The sequence below is a fragment of the Pan troglodytes genome, chromosome 1 (genome assembly GCF_028858775.2).
Source record: "Pan troglodytes isolate AG18354 chromosome 1, NHGRI_mPanTro3-v2.0_pri, whole genome shotgun sequence".
NCBI lineage: Eukaryota > Metazoa > Chordata > Mammalia > Primates > Hominidae > Pan > Pan troglodytes.
The window spans coordinates 159759068-159774125 of NC_072398.2; the positions used below are offsets into that span (position 1 = coordinate 159759068).

Below are 15058 nucleotides of genomic sequence, written 5' to 3' on the forward strand. Positions count from 1 at the left end.
CACAGCAGCTTTTTCTCTGACAAGATTAAGGAAATGAGCTGGCAAGGCACATCTTCTGGTCACTTATTAAAATTTTAGAGCGCTTGCACTTCTTTGTCTTCACCTTTCGTAACAACTGCATTGTCATACAGTGCATTGCTAAAGTTTTTCAGCACTAAGTTACCATTTTCCAGAACTTCTTTCATTTTCTTGAATTTGAAGTCACAGATAATTAGGTGGTTTTCAAAAGAAAAAAAAAATACTCATCAGGTTTTTTTGTTAAAACAGGAGAGTACAATAGTTGCTAATTAATTAGTGTTTTGTATCCAGTTTAGAAGGTAGAACAAGGGATTAATATTTGGTGTCCTTTTTGTCTGTTTATCACTTCATTTTGTAGACATTTTACTGTTATTAGAATTCCTAAACTGTTTTAGGTATGTCACACTTACTCCTTTTTAATTTTGATGTTTTCCCAACTGTTGTTGTAAAAATTGAGCAAATTTAGAAATTTGAAGAAAGCCAATCTTCACTGTTACCTCTGAAGTACAAAAGTCTTTCACTTAAAAATTTATTAATCCTCATTATATTTTGTTAAGCTCTTCAAAACAACACTGAATGTTCTTTGTTTCTTATCTGGTATTGAAGACATTAGTGTAGAGGCATTTGTAATTGATTTACTTGTAATCCAAGTATAAATATAGATTTCTTGTGCTCTGTGGAGTCTTCATGACTTTCAATGGTTCTCATTATACACATCTGGTCTGGAAGCTCACCTGTTGTAAGTAATGACTTTCTTGTTAAAAAACAGCTTAAATAAAACAATAGATACATCCTTTTAGTCTTGGAATAGCCAAGCCAGAGTATCATAATAGTTTGATCATTTTATTTTCAAAATGTCTGCTCAAGTATCATTTTTATGTTATGTGTGATTTTCTGTAAAAATTATTGGAAACAATTTCAAAATTTTTTTTATTAAACAGTGTTGAACAAAATTATTTCCCAGTGAAGAAGACCATAATCAAAAATCACAGTACTTATTGAACTCAATAACTTTGTTGATATAAAATAACTGCTGACCTTTATAATCATAAAAATTAAGTTTTCTTCTCCTTTTTGATTTCTTGTTTGGGAGATAGTTTCCTGATTTTTACAATCTTTTAAATGAGATGTCATTTTGTCATCTGTATTTTCACTATTATGATTCTTTTCTCTATGCTCATAATTTTGATATTAGAATAGTTTGCTTGTGTTGTAACATAAGAATTTTGGAATGTTAGTATTTCTATCATTTTTCTTCATCTCAGTTTATACTTTTGGCTTCTGTTAAGACGTTTCCCTGCCGTTATATTAGAATTGCATTTTTAAATACTACTTACTTGCATTGAGCTTAAAAATTTTATGAAAAAAAGTTTATAAATATTCTATTATTAATAAATATTTGTGGGAGCTCTGTCACTGAAATAATTTCACATATCTGAGAGCTAGGAGTTTTCAAAGATAGCTTCCTGCACCACTTTTAAAATCTTGCTTCTGTAGCAGTACTTCCAGAGCTGAATAGTATGGAACACTTTCATATTGTGTCATAACTTCTTGCCCTATACCAATATGGAGTATGTTGGCACCGTGGGAGGTGGAAGTATTCCTGGAAGACAAGGACACCTCACAATAACTTGATCATACATGGATATAACTGCAAGGCACTCAACCCAAATTAAATGCATGTTCCTTTCAAATTCTTCCCGCTTGGATCCTAAAAGTGCCTTCAGCTAATCCAACAGCCACACAACAAATGAGAAGTATGATGGAAGAAAAGTTAGAATGGAAAGAGGAAGAGATTACTGTAAACATATGTCTCATTTTCACAAATTAACACAAATATATGACCATGTAAGATTTTCCTAGATGCTTTCCCAAAGCTTTGGAAGGTGACCATGCACTTAAATATACTTCTGCATATCAAGTTATATAGTTCTGTTGGAATTCAGAAAATGGTACACCCTGTATTAGTCTGTTCTCACATTGCTGTAAAGAACTACATGAGACTGGATAATTTTTGAAGAAAAAAGGTTTAATTGACTCACAGTTCTGCAGGCTTTACAGGAAGCATGGCTGGGAGGCCTTAGGAAACTTACAATAATGGCAGAAGGTGAAGGGGAAGCAAGCATGTCTCACCATGGCAAAGCAGGAGACAGAGTGAAGAGGGAAATGCCAGACACTTTTAAACCATCAGATTTCATGAGAACTTACTCACTATCATGAGAACAGCAAGGCAGAAATCTGCCCCCATGATTCAATCACCTCCCACCAGGTCCCTCCTCCAACATTAGGAATTACAATTCAACATGAGATTTGGGTGGGGACACAGAGCTAAACCATATTACCCCCACAATATGGAATTTTGGCATGCTGAACCAAGGAAGCAGCCTTAAGTTCTCTCTGATTCCCCCATACCACTCCTGTCTCTCAATTCTCTTTCTCTCCCAAAGCACAGGATGAGGCTGATCTCTGAAGTTCCCTTGTCTGCTTATAAACTAGACTCCCAAAGGGACTGCCTTCAATCCGTTCCCTGAAATTTAATTAACCAGAGAAGATTAAAACTCATATCACAGAGAAAGAAATTGAAAATTAAAACACCATACCTAGAGTCCTGGTGAACTTTGTCTCAAATTATTGTTTTCTCTCCAGTCCCATTCAATACCCAAAGAGAATTATACAAGATAATGTCTACCTCTGAGATCCATTCACTCTCCCTTAAAATTATTTACTAACCTTCAAAATTATCACGTTACTCACTATGAAAAAGGGAATGGGTAAACATCTGAACCCCACTGGGTTATTGGGTAATCATTCCATGATGGAATTCTTCATACTTATACAATACTTACACACTTAAATAAATTTGTAAGCCTTTTCTCCTATTAATATGTCAATTGTTAGTTCACTTGCAAAGAACCTTTAGAGAGTGATGGGAAAGCTTTCCCTTGGCCCCTACATTGTGTTTCATGTTGTTTACTTAAAGGCTGAAGAACAATGGAGTCATCTTCCCTCTCCCCAGTGCCTGATTCCAACATAACAGCTGATTTTGTTGATCCTAACAGCAAAATAGAACTAGACTCTCTGTACTTTTTATCCCTACTGACACCACACTAGTATGACCTACCACAATCTTTTGCTTAGATTATTGTAGTTGTTTTCTATCCACTCTCTCTGCCTCCAGTACAGTCCCCTCTAATACATTCTTCATACAATTCTCAGGGTTATGTCCTTTTCCTATAAAAATTCTTCAATATTTTCTGTTGCTCTTAGAAAAAATAAATAAATCTACATTTTCATGAGAACTTCTCTCATTGACATTTTCTTAATTTCCATTCCCTCACCCAGTCAACTGGTTTTTTTCTATTATAATGTTTCATTTTCTTCACAGCACTTATCCTTGTTTGGAATTGTTACTCTGTCACTTTAATTAGTTGTTGATAATTTGTCTTCACTAATATAAGAGCTCAATGAAGATAAAGACTATACATTTTTGTTCACCATAGTATCCCTAGTACCATTCACAGTGCATAACACGTAGTAGGTATACAAAAAATATTCATTTAAACACTGCATGGCTAGGTTACAAAGTAGATGGAGAATGTAATGCTATAAACTAGTAGAACCTGTCACAAAGTCCAAATCCTTCATATGGGGATTCTTTGTGTATGGATTCCAAGTTCCTATTCTTGTTCCCTGTCCTTAGATTTATGCCTGTCTTCTAAATTACTCCCTTTTTTTAAGGTAACCTGTGATGTCTCCACCCATTTTTATTGTCTTCCATGGAGTCCATAAAGGAGAAAACAAGGAAGAGGTTTTGGCCTACAAGTCCCATAAGATATTCTAGGGTATGTAAAAGCTCTCCAAGAAATAGGATCTTGTTTGCAAATTTACCACTAAAGGAAGGAGGAATGCTTGTTGGAACTAAACTGCACATATCCAAAGGAAATTGATATGGTTTTGCTCTGTGTCCCCACCTAAATCTCACTTTGAATTGTAATAATCCCCATGTGTCAAGGGTGACCAGGTGAAGATAATTAAATCATGAGGGCAATTTCTTCCATGCTGTTCTCATTATAATGAGTGAGTTCTCACAAGAGCTGACTGTTTTATAAGGGGCTTTCCCTTTCACTTGGCATTCATTCTCTCTTTTGCCGCCCTGTGAAGAGGTGCCTCCTGCCATGACTGTAAGTCTTCTGAGGCCTCTCCAGCCATATGAAATGTAAGTCAATTAAACTTCTTTTCTTGATACATTGTCCAGTCTTGGGTATTTCTTCATAGTAGTGTGAGAATGGGCTAATACAGTTTCAATGATAGTAGTGTCTGAACCCTTTAAAGAAACCTGCCTGTTCTCCCTTAAATTATGCAAATTACATCATTATGTAGAACAGAGCATATTCTTCTTAATAGCTTCTCCTTTAGTTAAAAAAAAAGAAAGATGCTTTGTAATCACGGTTCTAACAGGGTCCTTATGAAATTTTTAGCCATGGAGGCCTTCCTCCCTGGGGGAAGAGGAGGCTATCAATCTTATTTAATCCTCACAACAACTATTCGAAGTAGATATAATTTTTACTCTTATCATTCATCCGAAAATACTAAGGCATAGAGAATAAATATAAACTTCACATGGTCAACAGTTTTAAGTGGCAGAGCAAGGAATCAAATTCAGATCTAACTTTAAACCTTATATTCTTACCCAGTGATGTGTGGGAGACAACTTGTATCAGCTTACAAGAGACAATTATTAAATGTTCAGAGTATTTTTCAGCTGATTGTTAAACATAGCTGTATTAGACTGTTTTCTGCTGCTTATAACAGAATAACTGAAACCGGGTACTTTTTTGTATTATCTCTTAATAGTTAAAGAGGCTGAGAAGTCCAAGGGGAAGGGGCCACATCTGGTGAGAACCTTCTTGTGGTAGGGACTCTGTAGAGTCCGGAGACAGTGCGAAATATTACATGGTGAGCATGCTGAGCGTGGTAATGTACCAGCTCAGTCTCTCTTCCTCTTCTTAAAAAGCCACTAGTTCCACTCTCATGATAACCCATTAATGGATTAATAGGTTAATGGGTTAATGGCCTTAGTTCTCAATGCTACCACACTGGGGATTAATTTTCAGCACAATTTTTAGAGGGCACATTCAAACCATAGCAAAAGCCATTGGCAAAAGTTAAATTATGTAAGCTTACAATAAATATTCAAAACACATTACTGCCTAAGTATCTAACTTTACTGTACTATTATTAATGCTTTTGAGTTCATCTGTGTCTATTTTATCTGTATGGTGGAAACATTATATAATGGTGGGCACATCTTTTCCTAACTCTGTGTTTGGTGACATCATGTTTATAACTTGAAAGTGACCATGATGAAAGTACTTATACCATGGAAATTAGCAAACCTTCTACTAAGTACCTTCCACCTCCACCCCCCAGGCTAGTTATTAAACATTCACCATTATACTACTTCTTTTAACCATTACACTGTCTTATCCTTTAAGAGTGATCATTTCTCCCTATAAAATGTTACCATTCATGTGTCATAGAACTGGTCTCATCATTGCCATGTGATTCTGCACCCTTTTCGACTAAAGGTTTCACATATCCATAGATATTTCACATATTGAGAACTTTGGTAGGTAAGTTAACTTACTATTGCTTCCTATGGTAAGAGGAAAAGAAGAAAATCCATTCTCTTCATGTTTCCAGATGCCTAATGCATCAGATGTATTACTTAAGTATCAATGAAGTGATAGATTTTTATTCCTCTTAAATGACTTTTCTGAACAAGGGAGAAATTTAATATTTAGAAAACAAAATGAAAAATACTAAAGAGAGAACTTCTTGTTTAGACTATAGATAGCAAAAGAGACTGCTATGCTTTAAATGTTTGTCCCCTCCAAAACATCAAAATTTAATCGCCAAGGTAATGATATTTAAGAGGTGATTAGGTCATGAGAGTTCTGCACTTACGAGTGGGTTGAATACCTTTCACAAAGGGCTTTGAACTGGGTGCAGTGTTTTGTATCTATAATTCCAACTACTGGGGAGGCTGAGGCAGGAGGATCACTTGAGGCTAGGAGTTCAAAACCAGCCTGAGCAACATAGAGAGATTTTGTCCCTAAAAATAAAATGTTTTAATTTAAAAAAATTAGCTAGTATTGGTAGTATATGCCTGTAGTCCCAGCTACTTGAAAGGCTGAGGCAGGAGGACCCCTTGAACACAGGAGTGTGAGGCTATAGTGAGCTACGATCATACCACTGCACTCCAGCCTGGGTGACAGAGTCAGACTCATCTCAAGTAAATAATTAAAAAGGGTTTTTTTTGGAGTAGATTGTCTCTCTTTGCTTTTCTGCTTTTCTGCCATGTGAGGAACACTGTTCTTCCCCTCCAGAGGATGCAGTGTTCAATACGTCCCCTTGTAAGTGAAAACCAGGCCTTTACCAGACACCAAACCTGTTGGCACCTTGATCTTAGACTCCCCAGCCTCCAGAAGCATAATAAATAAATTTCTGTTCTTTACAAATTATATAGTCTCAGGTATTCTGTTATTGCAGCACAAAATGGACTAAGAGAGAGACATATTGAAGGATTTCAAATTAGCTCTCTGCCCTCAAAAAATTCAGGTACTAAATAATAAATAACTAGCAGAATTTGAGCCAAGTAGCCTCTGATTTTTCCCCCATTGACTGTGTATTTCATTTGTAATATTGTCACAAAGGTCAGAAGAGCTAAAATCTTTATCCTCAATTCCCACTTGAGCTAAATACAATTATTTTTCATAGTTAAGTCATGTGTTGATACATGCCCAGTGAAATCAAAATGAATTATTCTTCTCTATTAATGCTACAATACTGTTGTTTACAGATATTTGTAAAATTATAAATTTTTAGAACTTGACATATATGAGGCACTGCAGCAGCCAAGTATTTAGTAATGTATGCTAAGTTTTCCTCTAAATCACAAGTTTCCAGAATACCATAGGTAAATACGAAAAGCAAAAGATAACTTAAAATTAGAAAATGGCTTCATTAAGAATGACTTTTGACACAGTTCCTCACTCTCTAATATAGAGCAGCAACAAAGCATAGAATAACAACTATCGAAACTGAAAGTTTACCCAAGGCAGTTTTTTAAATTGGCCTTATTGAATGACAAGTCCAATTCGGAACGTTTCTTAGAATCATAAAATTAGGAATACTGTCAAGAGAAATCATTTAGTTTACCTCATTAGGCAGAAATACATGTATACCAGCATTTTGTAAAGTTACAAAAGATGTTAGTAAGTATTACATGAAAAAAAATGGATTAGTCAAATACACTTGAGAAATGCTAGATTTTAAAAAATGCTTATTAACTACTAGATGGCTCAGAATCTTTAATATGCAAATGTGTACTGTGAACATTGGGGATATCTCCCAGTGGTATTTGACCTTGCAATTCTTAAGTCATGGAGCACCTGTAGGGATCAATATTCCACCAGTCTGGAAAATACTAATTTATGCCATATTAAACCAATAGACTCTGTCATTTTTTAATAGTTTCCAAAAAATCCATAATTATCTTTTGGTGAAGCTGCTTCTGTCCCCATTTTTGTTGTTTTGTTTTATTTTGTTTAATATTTTCAGCTATATATCACATTTGGCACCATTATTGAGTAGTCTGGATTATGTTAATAAAGAGGTGACATGCAAGACAGTGCCAGTCTGTGGCCTGCTTGTTTCCAAACAATGTAAGCACAGAAGTTTTGTGGCATTTTGGCAGAGTAATTTTATGTCTATGAATTGAATAATTAAATATTGGAATAATTGAGGCATTTTGCATTTTGCATGCTTCTTTATTTTTATTTTATTTTTGAGTTATTAACTTTTATTCTACTTTATGAAAGTATCATTTCTCAGGAAATTTGAAATTTAACAGCTGTTCTCTTACCAAAGTTTGAGAAGGACTGTTCTAAGATCAAATTTCATGAGGAAGAATGTATTTTGTAGTTGTATGATGACTCTTTTCTAAAATAAACATATGAACTAGTACAAGTTTTGACAGCAATCCTAATGAGAGGCAACTGTAGGAGAGTCTGAGAGTGAGAGAAGAATGAGGTCAGGATGCTGAAGACACAGCTCTTGTCAGTCATCCCTATTCATGGTTCCCTCTCAAGGTTCTGGGTACCCTCTCAAGGTTCTGGGAACCAATCTCTTCCCTTGACCTTTGAGGTGTCAGGATGGTAAAGCTCTGCTGCTACTAGCCATGGGGTACAATACTACCCTTGTTTCTCCTATACCTGTCCAAGCCTTCATAAATATAATTAAAACTCTTCTAAAATTTGCTAGTTAGTTTCCACTATTACCTGGAAGCCTCTGATTAATCACTGCTCCTCCATCATTTCCTCTCTTGGTTTACAAAGAGAGCTTAAAAATACTTTTGGAACTTAAAACCACCTCAGGCCATGAACCTGAGTATATCCACTCTGGATGAATCATTTAATGGCCAAATGAGATATCAAGGCTTCAAACACTTTGGAAGATCAGCAAGCACTTATTGACTACTGTCAATGGATGATCTTCGTGGATGGGAACAAATAGGACGCCTAACAGCTACTCAATCCAGCCAATGTATGGCATTCATTTGACTAGAGACTGGATGATGTCTAGATATAATCTCAGTTCCCTGTATCTCCCAGGAAATAGACTCAGAGGATTCTGGCTTTGGACAGAGCTTGGTGATCTCTTGATGGGGATATCACTCCTGTCCTCAAACACCCTATTTGCTCTCCTTTCCCATTGTGTGGAATCCTATCTAGTCTTGGTAAATATATATATGTCCAAATATTTTCCGTTTTACACCTGGACCATGGTTTTTTGAATTTAAAATCAAGAATTGCTTCTTGGATTCTTTTATTTCCATCATTTCACAGTTGATTAGAAAGCTTCAAAAACATGGGAGAAGAAATGCAATAAAGCATGAAGTGATAGGAAACCTATCAGTATATACCCAAATGCATTTTCTCGTCACATAAAGTTTGATAGCTTCTACTTCAGAATGATAGATCTGGTACATATGTTTATCTCTCTTTTCCTTCCAAAAGTGTCCTTGAAATAACACTATAAAATTATATTATGAATAAACTTATAAAGACATAGAGTACAATGACAAGTTAAAGAGTTTAACAGACAGCTGCAAAACCAAGGGAAGTAAAATCAGATTAATAAAGAAATCATAATGGAAGAATCTAGAACTCAGGATACGTGCAGGAGAAAATTACAACAGAGACAGGAACTCCTTTCGTAACAGACCAAAACCTCTGATGGAAATGATAGGCACAGAGACCAATACTGAGAGAAGAAAGCACAGCAATCTGGCTATTCCAGGAATATGCCTTCAGTAGGCCTGGAGGCCCAAATCTGCCAACAGGGTGACAGGCCTAGAATTTACATGTAATCTCCTCAGTCTTTTCATAGTACTGATAAATACTTTGAGAGTGTTACCAAGTACAGTAATGTCAAATGTGAAGCAGTCAGGCACATAGCGCGAATCTCTAGAGAGAGAAGTCATGAGGGACCAACAAGGTATGAATCCTCTGAGACTATCAAGGATAATACCCTGAAGAGTCATCACCCTGAGCAAGTAGTGTTACTGGAAGTCAGGGAACTTCATGAGAATTTGAGAGCAAGAGTGTCTTACTCATCTAACTGGTAGTGTTGCTGTGTTTGCTGCAGTATATAGCCAGCTTGTGCACAGTCATGGTTCCCTTTATATGCTTAAAGAATCTTGTATACTCTTTGCTTTGTATATGAGCAGTATCTTGCCAATCTCATTATTATTCTGTTTGGACTGCTTGCAGATTAGTATGAGGAGTGGGATAGACTCAAACAAACAACTGTCAGGTCACATTCAGACGCAGTATAATATGGTAGCTATAAGTACCAGCTCCAGTTCCCAACTGTCTTAGTGTAAATCTTCTCTCTGGCATTTAGAAAGTATGTGATATTAACCTCTCACATCTCAGTTTTATCATCTCCAAAATGAGGAGAATACTTCAACTCTTAATACACTTAAGATTCTTATAAGATTTCAATGAGCTAACATATACAAAATCCCATGTACTTGTCATATAAAAAATGTTTTAAATGATCGTTTTATGATAGTTATATTAAGACAGAGGTCTGCAAACATTTTCTTTAAATATTCTGCACTTCACAGGTCAAATACAGTCCCTGTTTTATGTGTGTGTGTGTGTTTACAACTCTTTAAAATATATTTTAAGAAAATCCTTAGCTCACAGGCCACACAAAAACAGGCTGAAGGCAGAATTTGGGCCACTGGTTATAGTTTGCCCAACCTCTGCCATAAACATTCTTTCACTTTCTATTGAAGGGATAAACATCCTTTCCTTTCTTATTAAGAAATAGCAGCCTCGCATTGACATCTAAATTACCTATAAAAACGAATAAAAAGATAAAGGAAACTTAATTCTCCAAGATTAATAGATATAGAGAAAACAAGTGCAGTGCCAGTCTTTTCCTAAACTCAGGTGGGCCCAATCCAAGAGTCATCTCCTCTAAACAAAATTATGCCTGGGATAATAAATTATATATCCTCTTTGGATGAATTATGTTGACAACATTACAATTCCATATCATTAGGAACCATGTGTCATTCTGGAAATAAACTTACAGATATCAACTTTTCAGATACTCTCTGTATAAACAGTTTTCTACATAGACGGAATAGGAGGTGTTGTTAAATGGATAATATTGAGCAGAGTGAAAACATAAAAAGGAGTTAAAAAGCTGGATCAAAGTTAGTACAATATTAGGAAATCTAGCATCAGAAATGTGGGAAAGGAACAAGCAGGGCAACAGGGAGAACTGGTACAACAGAATAAAGCAGGCTGTCCTGAGTCTGCAGCCAGGCCTTGCCCCAGAAGACTGAAGGTAAGGCCAGTGCCTTTGTAGCAGTGACATTTGAATAAACTGGGTGTAGGGCCTCACAAGACCCTCAAAGAGAAGCATGTTCCCTAAATGGATTCTGATGTTAATTGGACACATAAAAAAAGAGATTATTGTTTTATAGGGTCTCTAACAGATAATCTGAAGCATTTAAGTTATTATCCCTGTGACAGAGAGGTGCTTAAAATTCAATACAGAATTTTAAGAACAAATTTTTTATTATTGCCAAAATCAGCCTGTCAAGATTTCAACAAATCTTGCCTGGTTGGCCTGTCAAGATTTTGGAAAATGCATATTCTAAATGAATGGAGCTTTTGAGGCTCAATTTACCAAATTATAAGAATAAAATAATTGGGGTTTTATTTTAGGGGGATCATGCAGGTAAGACAAATTAACTTTGGAAGTGTAGGCATATGATGCCTTGATCTAGGCAAATACATGTGTTCGCATAAAAGGTGAAAATTTCTATTGGTAAAACTTGATGAATTTTCTGATTTTGGCTTATGTGAACATGAAAAGCATTAGGAATAAACAGAAAAATTCTATAATTATTAGTAGGGAGGTTTCAGAATATTTAAATGTAGATTAAATATAATATTTAATATGAAATATGTTATATTCCAATGTGCTATAATCTACTGTGAGTTGAGTCTTGTGGAATGGGACAATATAATATACAGATATTTTTTCTACCTGAATTTGGGGGTTACAAAATATTCTGATGATTTTTGACCTTTATTTAGAGTTTTATCTGACTGTAATTGAAAAATTGGACTAATAAAATAATATTGAGCTAATAAATATTTGTATATATTCACTGTAATTTAATACCAATGTTACTGGAAATAAAAGATAAATGTTGACAAATGTCCATGGAAATTCAAAGTTAAAAAATAGTTTTAGGCTAAATCTCAAAGATTTGTCCTTTTTTCCTTCAAATTGTTTATCATTCCATATGAAATATTAGGTGTCTTTTGCCTGTATATTCTTTATAATTCTGTGAGAAAAGATAGAATTTATTTTACTTTTCAGATAGTTTTTCCTCTAAAATGCTGATAAGGGGAGTTGTGTAGGTAGTCACTTCTAGGGTACTTGAGGCAAGGGACAAAAATAGAGTAAGAAAAGACTTCTATCCTAGCACTTTGGGAGGCCGAGGCAGGTGGATCACCTGAGGTCGGGAGTCCGAGACCAGCCTGACCAACATGGAGAAACCCCGTCTCTACTAAAAATACAAAATTAGCCAGGCATGGTGGCACATGCCTGTAATCCAAGCTACTCAGGAGGCTGAGGCAAGAGAATCACTTGAACCCAGGAGGCGGAGGTTGTGGTGAGCCGAAATCGTGCCATTGTACTCCAGCCTGGGCAACAAGAGCAAAAGTCCATCTCAAAAAAAAAAAAAAAAAAAAAGACTTCTAAATATAGGAGACAAAATGCTATTTGGTGTGACAATAAATAACCTCAAATCTACCAGAGGAAGGAGAAATTAGATTAAAAACTCTCAGTGCTAAAATAAAAACTTGGTTAAATTGAAAATAACAATATAGAATTGTTACCTGTTATTTAAAAAGAAAAGTAATAGTCTGCCCTGTAACTCAGGTGGCTTCATTAGCATGCTGCATCCCCAATTCTCATATAAAATACTAAAATCTCTACTTCTATCCCCTAGATTTGATCTTTATTACTATTTTTTAACAAAAGGGACTAAAGCCCCTTGGGAAGTGTGGCTGATTGCATATTAAAGGCAGTAGAACCCAGGATGAGACTGAAACATCTTACTGAAGTTAGAAGGCAGACTTTTATTTTTGGTTTTGTACCTATTTGTACCACTTAGATGTTTATTACTGTGTCTGCATATGTGTAAGTGTATAGTAATAAATAAGTAAATAACAAAATGTAAGTATTGCTTGTTATATAATAAAAGTCCATACTGTATAATAATAATCAGGTTGAAAGCACTGCTACTTTCATGTACTATGCCTTCTCACAGGCCTGCAGGAAGAAACTTACTTAACAGCAACCACTATGGCAAATATTATCAATGACTGGCATATAAAGTGAAAATTCTCTTTCTCTAAACGACTATTAACCACTTATTTAATTGTCCTTTTTCTTACTTCTGATGACCAAAGAAGTGGAAGGTGGGCTTCCTGGGTATCATCAACATACTTCCTCCTCCAGTCTTTTCACCTGCACAAGCTTCCTGTTCCTCTGGGATGCACAGACAGTTTGTAGTCTCTGGTATATTATCAACCACGTTATTGCCTCCCTTAGATACTCTTGAAGTTCACACACAGAATATCCATACCTTGCACACTAAGAAGATGAAAAACTCTTGATGTTATTTCCATTCGTGAACTCGTGGAAGAGCTTCCTGTTTATAAAAAGAAAATCAGAAGGTAAAAAACTCTTGGTGTTGTTATTTCCATTGTTGAACTGGTAAAACAGCTTTCTGTTCTTAAAACAATCATAATTTATTGTAGTTACCTATTTCTTTGGTGTACATACTCCCATTAGGCTGACTGCAAGCTACCAACAGTTTTACAACTGGCTTCAAAATTCCTAATTAATCAACAAGCATCTCTGATAATGTGAGCTGACTTCAACGTACCAATGGTCCTGCTTTCTTCATTTTAACTCATCTCAGCCTTTCTGTGTGGCTTTTTACTTGCCAAAAAAAAATCACATCTGGTTGCCTTGGGAAACATTATTCCATATAAATTGACAGAACCCACTCTCTTTGCCACTCCCTAAATTCTACTGTCAGTGTGCACACCCAGTGTTGGTAGCTGAGGCTGAAATTGCCAACCTGGCATTTTCTACTTTTTCAGGACAGTTTCATACATCGTCTTTACCAGTGTTGATGGAAAGAAAATGAAATAGAAGAGAAGAGGAAAGAAGAGAAAGGAAAGGGAGACAGGATGAGAGAAAAGGAAAGGAAAAGGAAAGGAAGCAATATCATTCTCTCCTGTCTTTTACAAACTTACTACTTGCCTTGCGTTACAGTCATTTTTGTACATGGGTTATCATTTTTCTAGATGTTAAAAATGCTTTGAGTATTTAATCTGTAGCTCATATATTTCTATGTCTCCCACAGCACCTAACTAAATGTCTAGCTTATATAATGAGCCTCGATAAATATTTGTTGAAAAAATAGAATTTAAAAAGTAGAGTAAAAGAATTCACAAGTAAGAATGATTACAAAGAAAAAGCTTATTTCAATATCAAGCCAAATAAATAAGTAATCAACATACTGATTTCCAGATTTAACTTGTTTGCCATCAGTTCTCCACCAAGGAAAGATAAGTTGATATTGCCAGCCTTTCATGAGCTTCCTCCTAACAGTAGGCTTATCGCATTTGCACATTCCTATAGCAGAGAACATAGATCTGACTGCCTTAAGGTAATACCTTTGTGTTTCACTGAGATAGTCACTCTTAGCTGATAATAGATCCATTCTTTGTTGGAAGACTCGTGCTCAGTGTAATTTTTTTTCTTCCAGATAAAAAGGGTAGCCCCCATAGACATGTTCAGCATGGTGAATTAGAATTAGGATGTGTGTGTGCCCGTGTGTGTGTGTGTGTGTCTGTGTGTGTGTGTGTGTAAGAGGGGGAGTCTCAATGTGTTGTCCAGGTTGCACTTGAACTTTTAGTGTCAAGTGATCCTCCTGCCTCAGCCTCCCAACTACCTGGGGCTACAAGCACACACTACTGCACTTGGCCATGAATTTGGTTTTATTACTCTTATCATTAAGGTACTGTTAAGAGCTGTCTATTATTGATGAGATCAGTTGATTCAGTGCAGACAGTTCAGTGCTAAGTTCCTGAAAATATTTTGCAAGTTTAACTCAACTTAAAATTCTAAAAATTGTTAAGTAAAAATAAGCTATACTCTTAGAAAGCGAAGACTAATATAACTTTTTTGTTATTGTTCACTTGCTTAATGTAGCAGGTATAAATCTGAAGCAAAATTACATTTCATTATTGTCTGTAAATCATTTAATTTCAATTCTGAGTAGCTATTCCTATCAACTTAGTGAGAAATTCAACCTCAAGTTATTTCTAGGCTTTTTCCCACCTTCAGGTTTGTGCTGAGGTTC

General features: G+C 35.6%; 1 long non-coding RNA gene across 4 annotated transcripts in view; it reads right to left on the reverse strand.

Moving 5' to 3' along the window:
• LOC134809014 (uncharacterized) overlaps positions 1–15058 on the reverse strand; it is a 298651-nt gene that overhangs the window by 128191 nt on the left and 155402 nt on the right. For all 4 annotated transcript variants that reach the window (XR_010153495.1, XR_010153496.1, XR_010153497.1 and 1 more), the window contains one exon: positions 13268–13333. This is a non-coding gene — a long non-coding RNA (uncharacterized LOC134809014). The remainder of the gene's footprint in view (positions 1–13267; positions 13334–15058) is intronic.